The sequence below is a fragment of the Vigna unguiculata genome, chromosome 6 (assembly GCF_004118075.2).
Source record: "Vigna unguiculata cultivar IT97K-499-35 chromosome 6, ASM411807v1, whole genome shotgun sequence".
Lineage (NCBI taxonomy): Eukaryota > Viridiplantae > Streptophyta > Magnoliopsida > Fabales > Fabaceae > Vigna > Vigna unguiculata.
Window position 1 is genome coordinate 8,617,485 of NC_040284.1, and position 20,469 is coordinate 8,637,953.

The following is a 20,469-nucleotide window of genomic DNA, read 5'->3' on the forward strand; positions in this document are numbered from 1 at the left end:
TCAAATACATTTATGGGTGAAGAAATGTTGTTATAATCTCAACACAAGTATGAGAGCAGTTCCGAAACAAACAGAAAAGTTTCATATTGCTAAGTATCAGAACATGTAAACCTTTAAATAGAAGGTCTGAAATTCAACACTAATTAAGAACTTGAGGAGAAAATTTATAATTGAAGCTTTGAAGTTTTTCTTCAGCTTTTCTCATTCTCATTCCTTTGGATCAATTATGCAAGTTTTAAATTTTCACTCCACACAAATGATATACATAAGTGTGCTAAACTTACTACATTTTCAATAAGAGATCCGTGTAGATGTTTGGGTTAATTCGAAAATAGAAGAATCATATGCCATTGGAGAATGTAGAATGATTTTTCAGAAAAAATTCCACCTCAAGTCGAAAAAAACAAGACAGAAAAACCAACCAGTATCAAGTTAGATCAACAATGTCAATGAAATAATAACTACACCAAATTTCCTGACATTGAACTTCATTGATATTTGCCAAAGATAAAGTGTTTTAACAAAGTTAAATAAAAAAATTTCTCATCATTTAAATAACATTATATTTTCAAAATACAAGAAGCTAAAATGGAAAATCTTAAAAATAGAAGTTCATCTTGCACAAACATGCCTTAGTTAATCTAGGATCTATCTCATTATCCTTAAAAACTGGTCTCATTTAAGACTATATATTTACTATTTGCGTCCTCTAAGAGTACCTATCTCAGATCTCCATTAAAACGGTTTACTCTCATTCAAGTGAGAAGAGATCTTTAGGAACTAATCCTCCTAGCATGTAATTGTGAGACCTGAGATGATGGTACAACACGGGCTCGCCTTGCAAAGATTATCACTAAGCCACTACCCGTCACCAAGTTGAAGTTGTTATAAATAAAAGAATGAAATTAATATTGGCAATGAAAGTGAGAGAAAACACAGAGGAGGCTCTTGAGTAGTTGAATGTTGTCGTTGAACAAATAAAAGAAAGATGTATGTTTACAAATTTAGAAGATGCCTATGACAAAATGGCTCTACAATTCAATGTCAGACTTGTATATTGACCGTGTGAAGTTATGGTTTGTAAGACCACCCATTCGATGATCATATCCAAACTCTTGCTCTGATTCACTCAACATGTCTTGGAATGAAGGTTGGGTCAAGAATGATATGGGAATCACAAACCACTTCGTCTTCTCTCCAACGTACACATGTTTGACATTGATTATGCATAGCTTCATTTATGCACATTGGTTTCTGTTGTATTATATGAGTTGGTGGATGGTAGATATCAAAAGCTGTCATCTATAAAAACAGGCATGCATGTGAAATGTCTAAGCATGTCTTTGTTGACAATAATTTCAGAGGTGTACGAACCTCCAATGAAATTCCTATTTCTTTGAAGAAATCTCTAAGAGTGTGTTTGGATAGGGTATTTTAACGAAGCAATTCATTTTTTTGAAGAATTTAGATTTCTTCGTAATGAAATGCTTTGTTTGGACAGAGAAATTAAAAAGCATTTCAAATGCAAGCATTTTTTTGAAGGATTTCAATTAGCTAAATTAGTAGAAACTCAAATACCCTCAAATTAGGTGGAATTTGAAATTCTTCTCACTCAACCTCACATTCTAGATGATCCGGACGGGCACGATGACCCGGTCGTACCCGACGACCCGAACGTGCCTGACAACCCGGACGGGCCCGACAACCCGAACGGGCCCAACGACCCGGACGGGCCCGACGAGCCAAACGAGCCCGATGACGAATACAGGTTTGACGACCTAGACAACCCAAACGAGCCCGATGACCTAGACAAGTATGACGACCCAAACGGGCCCGACAATCTAGACGGGCCCGATGACCCGAACGGGCCTGACGACCCAAACGAGCCCGACGACCTGGACGGGCCATTCCAAATCATTGGGCCCGTACACACAAACGGGCCCAAAGAATCGGACGGGTTGGACGACTAGGATGGGCCCGAGGACTTAGACAGGCCCAACGACTAGGATGGGCCCGACGACTTAGACACGTCCGACGATCCTGACAGGCCTGACGACCCAGACAGGCCCGACGACCGGGACGGGAATGATGAACTGGACGAACCCGATGACCCAAACGGTCTTGACGATCCAGACGAGCCCGACGACTCTTACGGGCCAGACTATCCGAACGGGGCTGACGACCCAGACGGACAAGACGGTTTGAAAGGGCTCGTTCGAGTCTCGGGCCTGTCTAGGTAATCGGGCTTGTCCGGGTCGTCCGACGTGTCCAAGTCGTCGGGCCCATCCGAGTCGTCCGGCCCATCCGGGTTCTCGGGCCCATCCTAGTTGTCGTACCCATCCGGGTCTTCGGGCTTGTCTGGGTGTACTGGCGTGTCTAGGTCCTCGAACCCGTCCGGGTATTCGGACCCGTCCCGGTATTTGGCCCCGTCCAGATTGTCAGGCTCGTTCAACTCGTCGGGTCCGTCCAGGTCTTCGGGCTCGTCCATGTCCTCGAGCTCGTTTGGGTCGTTGGACCTGTCTGGAGCATTGGGCCAATGACCTAGACGGGTTGGATCGGGCCATATTGATGAACTTGACGGCATAATCGTGCAGTATGGGCCGTCAGGCCTCTAGATCATCGGGCCATCCAGCCTCACTAGTGCAGAATTCCCATTTTACCTCGCCTTATATGCCTCGGTTGGCCAGGAACCGAAGCATATAATGGCGTGGTGGCATTTTTGCAATTAGAGGCCAGTTTTAGGCCTCGGTTCTCCAAATACCTGAAGCCAAAGAGGGTATAGGCCCCGGTTCACTCAAAACCGGTGCCAAAGAGGGGTATAGGCCTTGGTCCAGTAGGACCCGAAGCCAAAAAGTGGCTGGAAGTCAAGGTATAGGCCTCGGTTCAAGGAGACCCGGTGCCAAAAGGAGGTCAATGGCTTCGGTTCCTCTAACAACCGAAGCCATATGGTTTATTTAGGGTTCGAAATTTTCGAACCCTTCTTCCTCCCCGCGCCAGCGCCTCTACAATTCCACTCTCTCTCTCTCTCTCCGCAGAGCCACCTCAACTTCTTCTTCGAACACAAAGACCACTCCCAAGTCCAGATTCGTCGCCCACAAGATCTCGCAAAAAGAAGAAGAAAACTGACCATCGACGATGGTATCCTGAGCCTCGCGCACAACGCACACGGTGTGTGAGGCGACTTTGGGAGTGGAGGCTGCTACGAATCGCGCAACGGTTGGTCTGAGTCTGAGGCCGATGCACTACGGGAGCTTGGCGGAGGTGGGGCGAGCGGCGACGGAAGAGGAGACGACGGAAGGGAGGCCAACGAGGACGAGAGAGTCGAAGAGTGTGGCCATGGTGGAAGAGTACAGGGCATGGTTGTACTTCTGCTTTTCTAGCTAAACTCATCTGGGCACCGATCAAAGTGTACACTTTCTTCGATTTCAACCATGTTTTTGCGCTTTCGGATGCTGGGTGTCTGCAAGTTCGGGTCTTTATAGTACCGTCTGATTGGAACGTTCACCGACGGTGATCTTCGTCGCACTCTCCGAGCCAGTGGGGAAGCCATTTTAAAAAAATATTTATCACCTATGGCCTCGATCCTAACTGACCCGAGGCATAAAACTAAGTCTATGGCTTCGGGTGATAACCGAGGCCAAAAGGTACACCTTTTGGCCTCGCCCCAATATGCCTCGGTTCCAAACCCGAGGCAAAATGCGAAAAATAACCGGGGCAGAAAGCCTATTCTGCACTAGTGCCTCTCTGGCTTCCTAGTCGGTCCAGCTCGGGTGGGTCATCGGGTCTAACCAATCCGGTTGCGTAGTTGGGTCTGCCTGACCCATCTGGGTTGTCGAGTATGTTTCCAAATTTATCATGAAATCAAAACATAATTAAGCGTAAAATAAATATTATTAAAATTAAATTTTATCTCACAATAAATTCAATTTTTTTTCCAAACAAGAAATTGAAATGTAAGGTATTTTAATTTTCTTATCTAAATAAGTTATTTAAAAAATGAATGAAATTTAATTACAAGCAATTCAAATACAAAGCATTTCAATTTTTAAGCATTTTTGAAATGCTCCTTCCAAACATAATGTAAGACAATACCGTGTGATCGCCTTGTCTCTAGCATTAATTGAGGTATTTTCTTGTCGAGACCTTTAGCAACTATATATACAACATTTCTTTGGTTCCTTCAACTCTAAGAATTAAAATATTTCTTCTCAAAACACTTCTTTCTATAGCAGCATATTATTTGTGGTGTGGAGGAATAAAAAACAATGGGTTTTCGCATAACAAGTATTATCAGACGAACATCGTTTTCTACAATCCAAGCACCCTTTATGTTGGAGATAAGATGAAACGGTTTTTTATTCCAGTGTCCTACATGAACCAACCTCCATTTCAAGAGTTACTAAATAAGGCAGAAGAAGAATTCAGATATGATCATCCCACAGCAGGAGGATGAGTTCTTAAATGTCACCTCTCACTTCATTTAGTTCTAATGGAGACCGAGATGGATAATCTTAGATGAGGCAATTGTATAGAAATCACTTTCTTTACTTGTAAAGATTCTCTCCGTCAGTTTTTCATGCAGAATTCCATTGGAACTTCAAATTTGTTCCCTAATTGAGAGGGCAACACCAAACACTTAGAATTTTTCATTCGTGTACACTAGTCTTTTAGCACGGATTAAGAAATTCATTTTTGTTCCAGGTATTCATTTATGTTTATAGTGTTAGAAATATTTTAATATAATTTAAAAAATAAATAATTAAAATGAAAAACTTATTGTTACTCATTGTTTTTATAAACCTTTAATGTATGGGTTAATGTTTTTATGGTTAACAGCTATATTTTTATTACAATTTATTTCTTTGTCTCCTTTATCTACCTATAAATACCACTTAGGTGTATAGGAAAAGACACAACAACAAAGAATAACAAACACTAGAATTTTCTCCAAAGTGTTTTTCTTTTCTTTTCTATATTATTTTTAAGATATTGGTGTTCATAAGGTTCGGAGATCCTTCGCTGCACTCGATCGATTTGACGGGTTATTCTATCTTGGAAGAGAAACGCATATGATTTGAATCACATATGATTGTGTATTTTGTTTAGCCCTGTGCAGTAGGGGCGTTTTCTCTCTAAGGATAGCACTATGCGTGCCTTTGATTAATATTCTTTGATTCATTATACATGTCAGTATTATTATTGCTCTAATAATTATTCTTATATCATTTTATATTTTTATTATTAATAGTATTATTTGAGTAATCATTTTCTAACTGTCAACACCCAATTTCGTCTGGGTGAATAAATTTATTTTCAAAAAATAAAATAAAAGTAAAAAATAAGGTGAAACAAAATTTTCTTCAAATATTTTCAAACTTTAATTTTAGAAAAAAAAAGAAAAAAACTAGAAAACAAAAAGAGAAAAAAAAAGAAAAAAAGGAGGAAGAGCCCAATTTGTTATGAGCCCAATAACTCAAATATTTTATACCTTTGTTACTGATAGAGAAATTAGTTATATAATAATAATTAGAAGCAATATCTCTTCAAATGGTCAGAATCAATATTGTTAATTGGGATTGATTTTGTGCTCTGATTTATTACTGATGATGATTGATTTTGTGCTCTGTTTGGCTGCGATTTGATCCCCATAATTTGTTGCTATCATGACCAATTCCTTTCTTATATTGTTCATTATAATTAAGGCTAAGATTGCATTGATATTGCAAGGTGTGAGTATAAATACGCACTTTGTCATGACTAAAAAAAAAGGATATTCTCTACACTTCTCTAATTCTTTCCCATCACCATTCCCACCTACACACCTCATTTTTTATCTCTTTTAAAAAAAACATATCAAATGAGGTAGAAAAAAAAAACAATCTCTACACTCTCTCTTTCTCTCTCATTACCACCTATACAAACCCATCTCATTTTTATCTCTCTGACAAAAAAAACAAAAATATTAGAAAAGGAGACAAAGAATAATAAAAGAGAAAAGGCTGAGATTTACACTGCCAGTTGCTTTTTTTTCTTTTGATTTATTTTTATCAATTTTTATTATTTCTTTTAAATCATTAAAAATATTTTTTTTCTCATTTCTTTGGTGTTTGTTCGACCGCTCGCGTCGCATGACACCCATTCTAGACTTTCGTTCCTTATTTTTCTAAAAAATATATATCAATCTAAGAATCAAAAATAGTTTTCTTTGTTTACTCTTTAATATTTATCTAGGTGCTCATGTCGCAGTGACATTCACATCCACTTTTAAATAATTTTAAAAAACATATGAAAAATTATAAAAGATTAAAAAGATAAAAGAAAATCAAAGATTAAAAAAAAGAATTTATTTTTAGTATCTTTTCGGCCGCTCGCGTTGCGTGACACCAATATTAATATAATACTAAAAATTTAAATAAACACTAATACAAAAAAGTCTTATAACGTCACCCCAAGAACGTCTGTCCAAAAAATGCCCAACGTTAAAAATGACCGGTGGCATTTTTGTAAATAACGGGACCTTTTTAACGTCTGCCCGCTTTATGTCAGACGTCACTTAACGTCTGTTTAAAAATACCCCGACGTCATTTAAAAAAGGACGTCGGACTCCTTTGCACCAAACGTCCCTTAACATCAGACCCACATGCGCCAGACGTCTCTTAACGTCGGACTAACAAAGCACCAACGTTAAGTTTTGTTTATTTCCCCACGAGACGCAGAAACCCTCACGATGTTCACTATTTCCGCGACATTTCCCGCCAACGACTAAATGTGATTCCCAGAACCAGAAAGTACAGCGACGACTCTGAGCTCCAGCTCGAACGCATCAACGTCTACTATAATGAAGCAAGCGGCGGAAGGTACGTTCCACGCACCGTCCTCATGGATCTTGAACCCGACACCATGGAATCCGTCAGATCCGGCCCATACGGCCAAATCTTCCACCCCGACAACTTTGTCTTCGGCCAGTCCGGTACCGGTAACAACTGGGCTAAAGGCCACTACACTGAGGGCACCGAACTCATCGATTTAGTCCTCGACGTCGTTCGCAAGGAAGCCGAAAATTGCGATTGCTTGCAAGGTACCACCGCAACTTTTAATTTCCTAGTTTCTCACTAATTTCAATTCATTTGCTCGTGTTTTTGATGGAACTGGACTGGAGGTGAAGTGGCACGGGTTTTAGGTGTGCAATTCTCTTGGGGGTGGAACGGGTTCCGGCATGGGGACGCTTTTGATCTCAAAGTTCATGAGGAGTATCCAAATTAGATGATGTTGACGTTTTCGGTGTTCCCTTCTCCTAAGGTTTCTGACACCGTTTGTGGAGCCTTACAATGCTACGCTCTCTGTTCACCAGCTTGTAGAGAACGCTTATGAGTGCATGGTTCTGGACAATGAAGCTCTCTACGACATTTGTTTCAGGACCCACAAGCTCGCTACACCCACCTATACGTTTCTGGTTTCTCTTTTTCTTAACGTCGGACTCTTAATGCACCGATGTTAAGTGACGTCTGTTATTTTTTCGATGTTATTTTGACGTCACCTGGTATGACGTCGGTGTTTGGGCAGACGTCAAAGGTCAAAAATATCGGACGTTAAAAGGCTTTTTTGTGCTAGTGAAAAAGGTTTTCAAAATTTTTAAAAAAATTAAATCATTTTTCAAATATTTTTCCAAATAGTTTTTCTTAAAGAACTACGTAACCCTGATTCTCCATTCACATGGAGATACGTAGGAGCGAGGATTAATCCTGATCGGGCCCAAAAATTCAAAAAAAATATTTTAGTTTTTTTTTTTGTACATTCTTTTATTACTAATTTTGGGGAAAATTAAATATTTTGAAAAACCACATAACTTTTGCACATTTAATTAAAGGTATCGTCTTAGGACGTGCATTGTGGGGTGCTAATACCTTCCCCACGCGTAACCGACTCCCGGACCCAAATTCTAGTTTTTCGCAGACCTTACTTTTTTTTATGGTTTTCCATAGTTTTCCGTAATAAACTACGGTGGCGACTCCTCTATTTTTTTTTAAATTGTTTTCGCCGTCCCGTCGCGATCTCAGTTGCGACACTAACATATAGTCCTTACCACTGCACTCGAATTTTGAAGTCCATCCTTAGAAAAATAAGGAATTTGGAACACAATATCTGCCTCAATATCTACACTTGTTTATGGATTTATAGATAATATTTGCCTCAATTAATTCATGATTCTTGCTTTCTTCATCACTGTATAATTATTTCATCCTAATAGGGTGTTCCTTCCACCAACCTTTCTGATGTGATCCTAACAAAGCTTATAGCTTGGGCCAACACCTAGGCCCAAATCATGCTCTAGGCCAAATTCATGGCCCACATGCATCTTAATCTCAAAGCCCACCAAGAGGCCTAATAACAAGGGGCATTGATGATGACGCTCCATCATGGAATTGCCGGAAAATAGCCTCAATCAGAGTTCCACTGAACAATCCACGGATGATTGTCTCAGAAACGTAGTGGAATCTCAAAACATGAAACAATCTCTCTCGTTTCTCACTGGAAAATAACACACACACAATGTTTGGACAACTTGACGGGATGAAATCTCATCCAGGGTTTAGGGTTTGAGCCAAACGAAGATTGGGGGAGAGAACTTAACCACTCTAATATTCATCAAAGCTGAATTATTACAAGGAAAGGTATGCCTCTCTATAGGAGAAGAAAGGCAGCCAAATTATAAAACCTTAACGAAAAAAGAACAAACTAGCTACGCAAAGTTTTGACACGTGATTCATAAACCCAGAGGTAGGAAACGCATGAATGCAAGCAAACCCTTAGGGATAGAACAGGTGAACGGGAAACCCTAGCTATTTGTGGAAGGCGTAAACCCTAGCAGAGATGTAGTGACGTTTGTTGATATCTCTCGTGAGGAGCACAAATTAGGCTGGTAGAAGCATCCTGAAACACAATTTTATTCCATGTGTGCAACATTGGGTGACGCTCTTTTTAGATTGTCATTGGGCTGCTTGATTGCATCATTAATTGGAAGCCCAACACATACAGTGAAGGCACGCAGGTGCAAAAAGAAAGGTTGGCTTTACGTATTAATGCCACATGGACTTTTTTTATGCGTGACAATGGTGTGCAGAAAGCATGCTGCATGTGTTATTGGAAATTGGGCCGCAGCAATCGAAAGCCCATAATATGGATCAATTTTGTAATTGGTCTGCATTTAAACAAAAGGTCCAATTAAATGTAAACATTTATTTAAGTAAAAACAAATAAAAGAAATTAAAAGAAATGGGCCTAGGCGTTGGTCCAATGCCATAAGACTTGTTGAGGTCACATCATCCCCTCCCTCTTGAAGAGGATTTCTCCTCAAATCAAGAGAGTTGTTGAAAGGCTCACAACAACCAATTTGGAAAGTTCCACCGGGATAAAAAACAAATATGCAATAATCATCGATTAAAATGGCATTAAAATCATAATGACTATGCAATAGAATTGATTGTGCAATGTATGAAAATGGGCTTTTAAAGATTGAAAAAGGTGATATCTAGCCCACTTCACAGTATCTTGCACTTTGACTGAGATAATTTTTGAAAAAAAATTTAAAGTCAAGGTGTGTTTTGGCACAAAATGTTAAGGAGTATGAAATAAGTGAATGAGATGGAGAACAAAAAGTTTGAGAAGGAAACAAAACAAAATATTTAATGAGAAAATGAGAAGAGTTTAAAGATGGGAGAACTCCCTTTGAAAATTGGATCTTCATGGAAATCCCTAACAACGAGTTCCCTTTTTGAAATGCTCTTTAACTCTACCATTTGTGATTTTATTTCAAGCTCACTCTCTTGTCTTATTTTCTCTCTTTCTTCTAATTCTTTTCTCTCATTCTCTTCTTTGGCTTTTCTAAAACTCTCCTATTTTGCCTTTTTCTTCCCCATCTCTTTTCTTCTTCTCTTTTATCTCTTTTTCCTCTTGTTCTCTTTTAGCACAATGCTTCTCAAGCTCTTCATTTTCTCTCTTCTTTTCAAACTCTCAAAGCTTTGCAAGTTTTGCTTGCTCTCTCTTATGTTTTTTTCTTTTTATTTGTTCACTCAAGATCAAGTCCAAATTGTGCTTAAAATCTTTTTCTACTCTAGAAAACTTAACAAAATTTTGGATGAATGCATCACCTATGTCAATGAAGTTTTCTATTCTAACTTATTGCTCTTTGGTTATCTGAAATGAAGGGAATGAAATGTTTCCACATGCATGTTTTTAATTCATAAAATGTGTTAATGCATGATTCTCTCCCCTTTTGCACTCTTGATTGTCTCTTTTGCCACCACTCGGATGCACGTCCTACAAACCTAGAAGTAACATGCCTAAGAATGTGTAATTGACTATATTTACTAAACAATAGTTGCATCAATTTCTCTGTATCCCAGATCCAATCTCTAAATTATATTGGTTCTATATCTTCCCCAAAGATTGGAATGTCACTATGAATGGAATGATGCAACTCATTATTACTATGCCTACCTAAATGCACACTACTATGCCTACCTACATGCATACTACTGTAAGGAAAACTCCTTTTTTTTTTCAAAAACACTTTAACCAAAACAATTTTTCACAAAGAAGTTGACGAATTTCTAAAGAGAAAATAGTGGAAAAGATTTCTAGAGATACTCCCAGAAAAAGGAGGTGAGTCTCATGGACAAGCTTAGGAACCAAGCCTTTCCTAGCCAGAGATCTCTAAAATTCTTTCACAAAAATTCTCAAGAAAAATTCTAACCAAAACAGATTATGTGAAAAAAAACAATTTTTCAAAGTGTGTGGAGTAATTGAAAACCTAAAGACCAAAAGAAGGTTAGCTAGGTGTTAAATGCATGGCACCTAGATATCACAATCATCTAAAAGAAAACTACAAACATACAAATCACACAAAACCTAAACATTTAAAACATAAAAGTAGAAAACATAAAGACTGAAAACATAAACTAGACGAAAAATCCTAAGTGAAGATACAAGTTGCCTTTGAAACCCCTTAAACCTCACAATACACGCTTAAACTATTATAATTCAATGCTAAGGATGGAATTGCTCTAAAGCATTTTCCCACCTAAGACAAATGAAATAAAAACAGCAAACTGAAAAAAAAAATACAACCCAATATTCGTGATATGAAAATAGCAATATACAAAATAAAAGAACTAAGCTATGCAGTTGGCTCTCAAGCTCTGGGTCCAGTGTGTAGATTTTTCCCCGCTCACTCCTAGGAATCTCTCGTGGTGCACTTCTTCCAAAATCACTGTAGTGCTCTCAAGTCCAAGCTCACTCCTTCTTCCTCTCGGCAGTGTAACTCCCCACAGTAGATGAACTCACAAAACACCACAACTCCAAGATGAAACCTCGCCTACAAAGGCTGCCAAACAATAGTGAGTGTCCAAAGCAAAGAAAACCAAAAAAATCAAGTCCTGCCACTTAAGAAGAGCAAGTCAGAAAATCAATAAAAGTTCAAAGTTAAAATTGGACTACATCAAGTGATGGATGTAATACACAAACTCAAAAGAGAGCCAATAAAGACAATATAAAAACAAGTTATCAAAGAAAGAAGGCACACAAAAGGAACCTAAAGAATAGATTTAGAATATGCTCAAACAAAACCAAAATCAAACAAGACTCAAAACAAGTTGATGTAGGATTATCTTATTCCTTTTAGAAGATTAATGAATATGGTGATGATTGATTAAGAAAACCAAGGAAATTCCCACTGGACATTAAGATAACAAGCTATCTAGATGTGAAGGTTCCTTTCCAAGGTTCTAGAGAGGAGGAGGATGGATTGATAGAGAGTAAGAAACCAAAATGAAAAACATATAATAGAAACAATATAAACCAAGAAGAGTAAAGAAACATAAAATGAAAAGCAAGGGAAATGGGAGGAATGGAGGATTCACGCCACTACAAGGCTAGGCTAGAAGAAGCCATGGCTACCTTGAAGATGAGTGGTGTATGCCGCCACTTGCCAAGGCAAGATAAGGCTTGAAAGAACTCCACTCCCTAAGGACGAATACTCTCACAAAAGATTGAAACACAAAGTGTATAAATTCTCCAAAATGTTCAACCATTGTACAAGTGTTAGAGCTCCCCTTAAATAGACAAGTCTAGGGGCCCCTTAGCAAAACAACTAAGTTAAAGGATTACAAAAGAAACCTAGCATGTTCTAGAAAGTAGGTCATCCTAGGGTGCATATGGGTGAATTTTCGTCCAAGCCATCTAGGTGGCAAGTCTTCATGGCCAAGGCTCCCAAAGGAAGGTTCTAGAACATTCTAGAAGACTTGGTGTCCAAGGCATGTGGGCCTCCCCTTTCTATATGCTTCTAGAAAGTCTTATTCCTTCTCTCTCTTCCTTAGGACGCTAAGTGTCTCCTATGTGGTCCTCCTTCTTTCTTATTCCTACAAAATCAAATTAAGGAATTTATTAGCATGTTGGTTTAAGGTTAAGTTAATCTTTTGAGTCAACAAGTCAACCCAAAGTCAAGGTCAACAAGTCAACTTAAAAATAGTCAACCAAGCCAACTTAATTGAATTTTAAACTAAAGAAAATAAAAGCAAAGGAATGGATCAAGGAACTCCCTTTCTTCTAAGCATGTGCCATGGACCATCATCCTTGGTAGGGATCAATCCTTTATCACAAGTTGAATCAAGAACATATGCAAGTTGAAAATTAAGAGGACAATAGTAAATTTGTGATTGTGGTGCACTCTGTTTTACTCAAATCAGTGGATCAAACATTCACTTTGCAGACCATAAGTACTTTTCATGTATTTTTCATCATATTTCAATTTCACTGGACTTCTTTCGTTTTCTTTTAACTCTCAAAGATCTTAATCAATAGCTCACAACAATTTCAATGGACTACTTCCAATTCAGTAATCAAACGCATATGACAGAATTCAAGTGATTCAACTCAAAAAAAATTGAAAGACAAACCAAGAAACGAATGAAGGATGTGCAGTATTGAATCAATAAAAACAGTTCCAAAACAATTAAACAAGGCTCAGCAGTGTAGTTAAAATATGATAAAATATGATCTACCAACACAGAAACTACAATACAAAAACAAATTATGTGTCAAAATTGAAATAAAGACACTATCAGATTAAGGCAACAAATGATCAAACTAAGGCACCAAACTTCAGAAAACACTTTGTTCATTCACAAAGGAATAAGATGTATCGAATTTGCAAGCCAAAAGTAAGTAACACTATGAATCATCTCAATAGAACCACACTGATGACAACAAATTGTGTTAGACAACAGTAACAGCAAAAAGGATTGAACAAAAGCACTGCATATCTATGAATGAAGGCAATTGACAGTAGAACTGATGCGGATTCAAGGAAAACAAATTTGGCCAAACAACTTCACTTAACAATGAAGGCCCTAAATGATGCATCGCATTTCACAGAAATGGCAAAGATAAACTACACATTTATGGATCAAATCAACACAAGAATGAATCCAGTTTCAACAATAATAGATTGCTTCCAACAAGCATATACACACATGGCCAAATCAACATTTGCAGATAGTTAGAAACATGAACAACTAAACCAACAATGGATAACCAAAGTGTAGGTGAGTTTAACCAATAGACACAACCACAATAATCAACAACAAAACTTGAATCAGCAAAACCAAAAGAAATATTGTAGCAAACGTCAGCTGATTGGGCCAAACACATTAGAAACCAGATTATGTCAAAACAAGTTAGGCTAACAGCACTCAATTGATTGGAATGTCACAGAATCAGTGGAATAGTCATGGATGCTTTGGACAGGACTAATGATTTGGCTCATACAAAGCAACAAAATCATAAAACAATACTAACTCAGCCTAATAGAAACTACAAAGACAGAATTTCAACAACAATTTGAATCAATTTAAGTGATATAGCCAGATAAAAGCTGCACTAGTACAAAGTCAGCCTAGACATCAACTAAACCACTTGATTTCCATTGGATTAATCTAAACAAAGACATATCTATCACATATATGGAATCATTCAGATTTGGTTCAGTCGACAAGCATCATTGGCCAAACATATACACCTTGATCACTAACATGAAGATATGAAACAATGAAGCATAGATGAATTTGGACATCAAATTGATTTCAGAAAATAGAACAAGGCAACCAGTAGTAATTTTAGAAGAATTACACAAGAACAATATCAATATGCACTACAAAACAATTGCTAATGATCTAATAGCAAGTGAGGAACTCCACAAAACACATGAACCTACTTACGCGAATAAAATAGTGACTGAAAGAGATGCAACACTGAACACAAAACAACACTACTAGAAAAAAAAATAGCACACAAAACAGGGACAACATCTATAGAATTAAGGACATATAAAACGAATTAAACAAAAACTAAGACAAAACAAGGATTTTAAAACATGAAAGTTAGGTAAAAAAAAATTGAAAGAACCTACACACATGCATCGAACAACAAGAGCATAGAGCTATGACATGATATAATCAGTATTGATCCAAGGAAATCAGAACAAGGATTTTGAATCAATATCAGCGAGAAAAATTTCAGCACAGAGTTGACACAGAGAAGCAAAGACGCAATCAAAACATGTACAATATGGAATCAAACATCTAAGAAGAAACAGCAGATATGAAACAAATAATACTAATCTTTGAAGACCTTCGAGAACTGATTCGCGCTGAATACCACTTGATGACGACACTCCATCATGGAATCGCCAGAAAATAACTTCAATCGGAGTTCCACTAAACGATCCATGGAGGATCATCTCAGAAACGCAGCAGAATCTCAAAACATGGAACAATCTCTCTCGCTTCTCACTGGAAACTCACACACAGTGTTTGGACAACCTGACAGGATGAAATTTCATCAAGGGTTTAGGGTTTGAGCCAAACGAAGATTGGGGGAGAGAACTTAACCACTCTAATATTCATCAAAGTTGAATTATTACAAGGAAAGGCATGCCTCTTTATAGGAGAAGAAAGGTAGCCAAACTATAAAACCTTAACGAAAAAAGGACAAACTAGCTACGCAAAGTTTTGACGCGTGATTCATAAACCCAGAGGTAGGAAACACATGAATGCAAGCAAACACTTAGGGATAGAACACGTGAACGAGAAACCTAAGCTGTTTGAGGAAGGCGTAAACCCTAGCATAGATGTAGTGATGTTTGTTAATATCTCTCGTGAGGAGCACAAATTGGGCTAGTAGAAGCATCCTAAAACACAATTCTATGTGTGCAACATTGGGTGACGCTCTTTTTGGATGTCATTGGGTTGGTTGCTTACATCATTAATTAGAAGCCCAACACATACAATGAAGGCATGCAGGTGCAAAAAGAAAGGTTGGCTTCACGTATTGATGCCGCATGGACTTTTTTTATGCGTGACAATGGTGTGCAAAAAGTATGTTGCATGTGTTATTGGAAATTGGGTCGCAACAATCAAAAGCCCATAACGTGGATTAGTTTTGTAATTGGTCTGCATTTAAACAAAAGGTCCAATTAAATGTACAGATTTATTTAATTAAAAACAAATAAAAGAAATTAAAAGAAATGGGCCTAGGCATTGACCCAAACCCACATGGGCATCCTCAAAAAGATCCAATTGGGCTTCGTCCAAGATGGCCCAAACCCACATGGGTTTCTCACACTCTTCACATGGGCCAAAGAAGATGTGAAAATTTGAAGAGGTGTATCAAAGAGCAATAGAATAGCAATAAGATTGGCTTATTGTTTAGGCCTTGTTTTTTAGAATAATAAGTCAAACAATGTGTAGTTGAATTAATAAAATTGGTCTTGACTAAGCCCAATAGGAGGTTTGATCGTGAGCTACCAAAGGTCCAAGGTGGACTAAGTGGAAGTTAACATTCCTTCTTACACCTCACGGATCCAAGGGCTAGGAATGCTTCCTCCGTTTCCAAGGCATCATCCAATGGCCATGAGCCTTGCTCCTTCTCCAAGCCATCTTCCATGGTCAACATTGAATGTCTTTCTCATCCAAGGGCTAAAAGTGCTTATGTGTATTTGCTTTCATATAAAAGCTTAAATTTTAGGCTATTGTAATCACTCTTGAAATTTCTAATAGAGTGTTTGTGTTGAGATCACTCCACTCTTCTATTACTTTGAGAGCACCTAAGCTAGAGGTTTACAACATTCCCTCTAGCCACCTTCCACTAGTCTAGTTTCTAGTCTAGTTCTCCTTTCACCACTCCAAATGCCATTGCTATAAGAGCCTTAAACACTTGACTCCATGCCATTTTCTACTGCCTATGGAGTTCCTACCAGCCACCACATATTGGAGCTCCATCAAATTGGTATCAAGAGCCACTCATTCTTAGAGTCTTAAGTTTGAGTAAGGTTCTCGGTCTATTCTTGTGTTTTTCTTACAATTTTCGTGTTGTTCATCCATTTTTTTTTGTGTTCTTTCATTTTTTGTGTTGTTGTTCCATTTTCCTTAAGTTTTCTTCAAGTTTTCTTCAAATCAACCGAACATCTATGATTCTACATGAATTCTATGGATTCAAATTGTAGATCTCCATGATTTTTGGGTCACATTTGTTCTTAGGATTCCATTTTGTTTTCTAGCACTATTTTTACGTTTTGCTGCGGTTTTCTTTCAATTTGTTCAGTGATTCTTCTTCTTTTTTGTTTAATTTTCAGTTTATTATCTTTCCATGTTGTCTAGTCATGTTTAATTGCTTTGCTTGTCATCAATTCTTAGTTTAAACAGTTCCACTTTCATTTTGGAAGCTCAGTCATGTTGCAACATCACACAATAAGCAATGATCATCTCAATGAAGCTTGTGGATGTTCATGCACGGATTCAGTCCATTTATTTGCATTTTCACCGATTGATTTGTTTTTTTCTAGAGTCTTAGATGTTCTTATATGGTTCATACTTGAAGTTAGATCACTTTTCAAGTTCATACAAATTGATTTCTCTCAAGAACATCTCTGATTCTCGAAGCTAGTTCACTGCACCAGTTTTTTACTAATTTCACTTCATGCACACCTACTGTTTGTGATTTATTCTGAACACATGGATTGGCCAATTTTTTTTTTCTTGATTTTTGCCTCTTGAAGCCAAGAGATAGACGAAACACAAAAAAAACACTCAAAAATATTGAGTACAAAAAATATGAAAAATCTATGAAACAGAGGCAAATTTTCACGTTTTTAGGCCTGGTAGTGTTTAAAAATCACTATGTTCAGTGCATTTTTGATGTTGTGGTGCATTCTTTTGAGTTCTTTTGATTGCTCATGCATGGCTTGGGTTAATGCTCCATAAAACCTTGTTTGTACCTTGCTGAAGTTGTGATTTAAATCACTCATTCTTGGAACACAAGTGCAAGGAGCATGACAGCCATTGTTTGTTTAAATTTTTAGTTTCTATTCCATTCTAGTGTTATTCTAGGTTCCTTTTGCTTGTGCTAGCCTTTCATTCTTATTTCAATTTCTTGCTTGTCATTCCTTCATTACTCTTTCATTCATGCTACATGCTCATTCACTTTGGTTTAGCACTTCTAATTAGCTTTTCTTGTTTTATTCTTTGCTTCTTTTCAAGTGCAATGGCTCTTGGGTTTGGGATTTGATTTAGTGTTTGGTATGAATTTTAGCTTGGTTGTTATTCTAGTGGCAGCATATTAGGTGGTGGATATGAAGTAAACTTTTAGCTTTGAGCTTTTATTATAATTGTTTCCTCTCCCTCACCTTTGAGAGCTTTGATCCTACAACCTTTGAGAGCGTGCTAACCATTTTATTTTGGCATAGTTTTCTTGCTGATTTTCTTCACTATTTTGCAGCTGTTGGGTGCTGTTTTTGTGCTCTTTGAATGTCCAAATACTTGAGTGTGGTGTCCCCAAATTTGCCACAAGTGATGCTCTAAGTTTGGCTATCAACTAAGACCTTAAAACTGCCATCAAGCTCTTGGAAACTACTATTTTGGCAGCACCATTCCACATTTTCTTTTGCTTTGTTTGCATTGTAGTTTTGTGCTTTATTTTCTTTTCATCTTTTGGTCACTCATTTGGTGCAAATTGAAGTATCTTTGTGTGCAAATTTTTTTTGGTAAAATGGCCTAAGAAATTTTGAGTTTCTAAACTTGTTTTTGGCCATTCTTTTGGCATCCATTGTGCTTGCGGGATATTTCATTTTAGCACCTACTTTGTGTTCCAAATTTTAGTTTTTTTTCTCATTGTAATTGTGGCCTACTTAGGTGTCTTGGGAAACCACAAGGTGTTCAATCCCATCTCCTAAGTAGAACCTTTCTCACCTATAGTGAAACGTTTTTAGTGGTAAGTGTGTTGAAAGTTCTAAGTGCTTTCTCACCTTGCCTTAGGCCGCATAGTTTACATTCATGTTTTCACGTTGCATAATGGCTTGATTTGTAAGACCAAAGTCTCTAAAATTTTGCCACTTAGGGGTCCATTTTTAGTGTTCAATTTCATTGAGTCTTGTTTGCTTGTTTTGTGCTTAGTGACTCAAGTGATTCCATTTACTTAGCACTTAGACAATTGTGTAATTATTGAAACCTTTTACAAGTGTATCTTCGCAAGGATTGGCCTTGGTATTTAAGAAGTCCTAAAGACTCACCTCGCCTAACCTAGAGGTCCACTTGTGATTGATTTCCTCTACTACACTTTGTTCAAGTTTCATAAGTTCATTCAATCACCATAAGTACATATTCTACATATAGTCCTAGGTTGCATAAGCATGGTAGTCATGAGTTGCATCATAGATTTCATAGTGACATTCCATTCTTTGGGGAGGATATAGGACCAATATCATTTAGAGATTGGATGTGGGATACAGAGAAGTTGGTGCAACCATTGTTTAGTAAATATAGTCAATTTGACATTCTTAGGCATGTTACTTCTAGGTTTATAGGACGTGCATTCGAGTGGTGGCAAAAGAGATACTCTAGAGTACAAAAGGGGAGAGAATCATGCATTAACACATATTATGAATTGAAAAGCATGCATGTGGAAACATTTCATTCCCCCTTCATTTAGGATAACTAGAGAGCAACAATCTAGGATAGAAAACTTCATTGACATAGGTGATGCATTCATCCAAAATCTTGCTAAGTTTTCTAGACTAGAAAAAAGATTTTAAGAACAATTTGGACTTGCTCTTGGGTGAACAAAGAGTAAGAGAAAAACATAGGAAAGAGCAAGCAAAACTTAAAAAGCTTCGAGAGTGTGAAAAGAAGAGAGAAAAAGAAGAGCTTGAGAAGCTTCATGCTAAAAGAGCAAAAGAAGAAAAAGAGATAAAAGAGAAGAAGAAAAGAGATGAGGAAGAAAAGGCTAAAGAGGAGAGTCTTAGAATAGCCAAAGAAGAAAAAGAAAGAAAAGAGTATGAAGAAAAAGAGAGAGTTAAAAAGAAAAGAGGAAGAGATTAAAAGGAACCCAGGTTTAGTTGTTGTGAGCCTTAAAAAACCCTCTTGATTTGAGGTCAGATCCTCTTTAAGTGGGAGGGGATGATGTGATCCCAACAAGGCTTATAGCTTGGACCAACGCCTAGGCCCAAATCATGCTCAAGGCCCAATCCATGGCCCACATGCATCTCAATCCCAAAGCCCACCAAGAAGCCCAATAATAAGGGGCATGCTCAAAAAGATCCAATTGGGCTTCATCCAAGATGGCCCAAACCCACATGGGCTTCTCACACTCTTCACATGGGCCAAAGAAGATGTGAAGATTTGAAGAGGTGTATCAAAGAGTAGTAGAATAGCAATAAGATTGGCCCATTGTTTAGGCCTTGTTTTCTAGAATAATAAGTCAAACAATGTTCAGTTGAATTAATAAAATTGGTCTTGACTAAGCCCAATAGGAGGTTTGACCGTGAGCTACCAAAGGTCAAAGGTGGACTAAGTGGAAGTCAACATTCCTTCTTACACCTCACGGATCCAAGGGCTAGGAATGTTTCCTCCTTTTCCAAGGCATCATCCAATGGCCATGAGCCTTGCTCCTTCTCCAAGCCATCTTTCATGGTCAAGATTGAATGTCTTTCTCATCCAAGGGCTAAAAGTGCTTATGTGTATTTGCTTTCATATAAAAGCCTAAATTTTAGGCTATTGTAATCACTCTTGAAATTTTTAATAGAATGTTTGTGTTGAGATCACTCCACTCTTCTATTACTTTGAGAGCACCTAAGCTAGAGGTTTACAACATTTCCTCTAGCCACCTTCCACTAGTCTAGTTTCTAATCTAGTTCTCCTTTCACCACTCCAAAATGTCATTGCTATAAGAGCCTTAAAAACATGTCTCCATGCACTAGTGCATTTTGAACTTTTTAACTCGAACTTTATGTCTCGGTTATAGCAAAAATGAGGCATATAAATATGCGGTGACAATTTTGAAATTTATGCAACGTTTTATGCCTCGGTTATTAATTTAACCGAGACAGATTACAATTTTCTACCTCAGTTCTGAGAGACCCGA

At 37.7% G+C, this 20,469-nt stretch overlaps 1 pseudogene; it reads left to right on the plus strand.

The window, feature by feature from the left end:
• Positions 1 to 3,431: 3,431 nt before the first annotated feature.
• LOC114188363 lies at positions 3,432 to 7,498 on the plus strand (annotated as a pseudogene).
• The last annotated feature ends 12,971 nt before the right edge of the window (positions 7,499 to 20,469 follow it).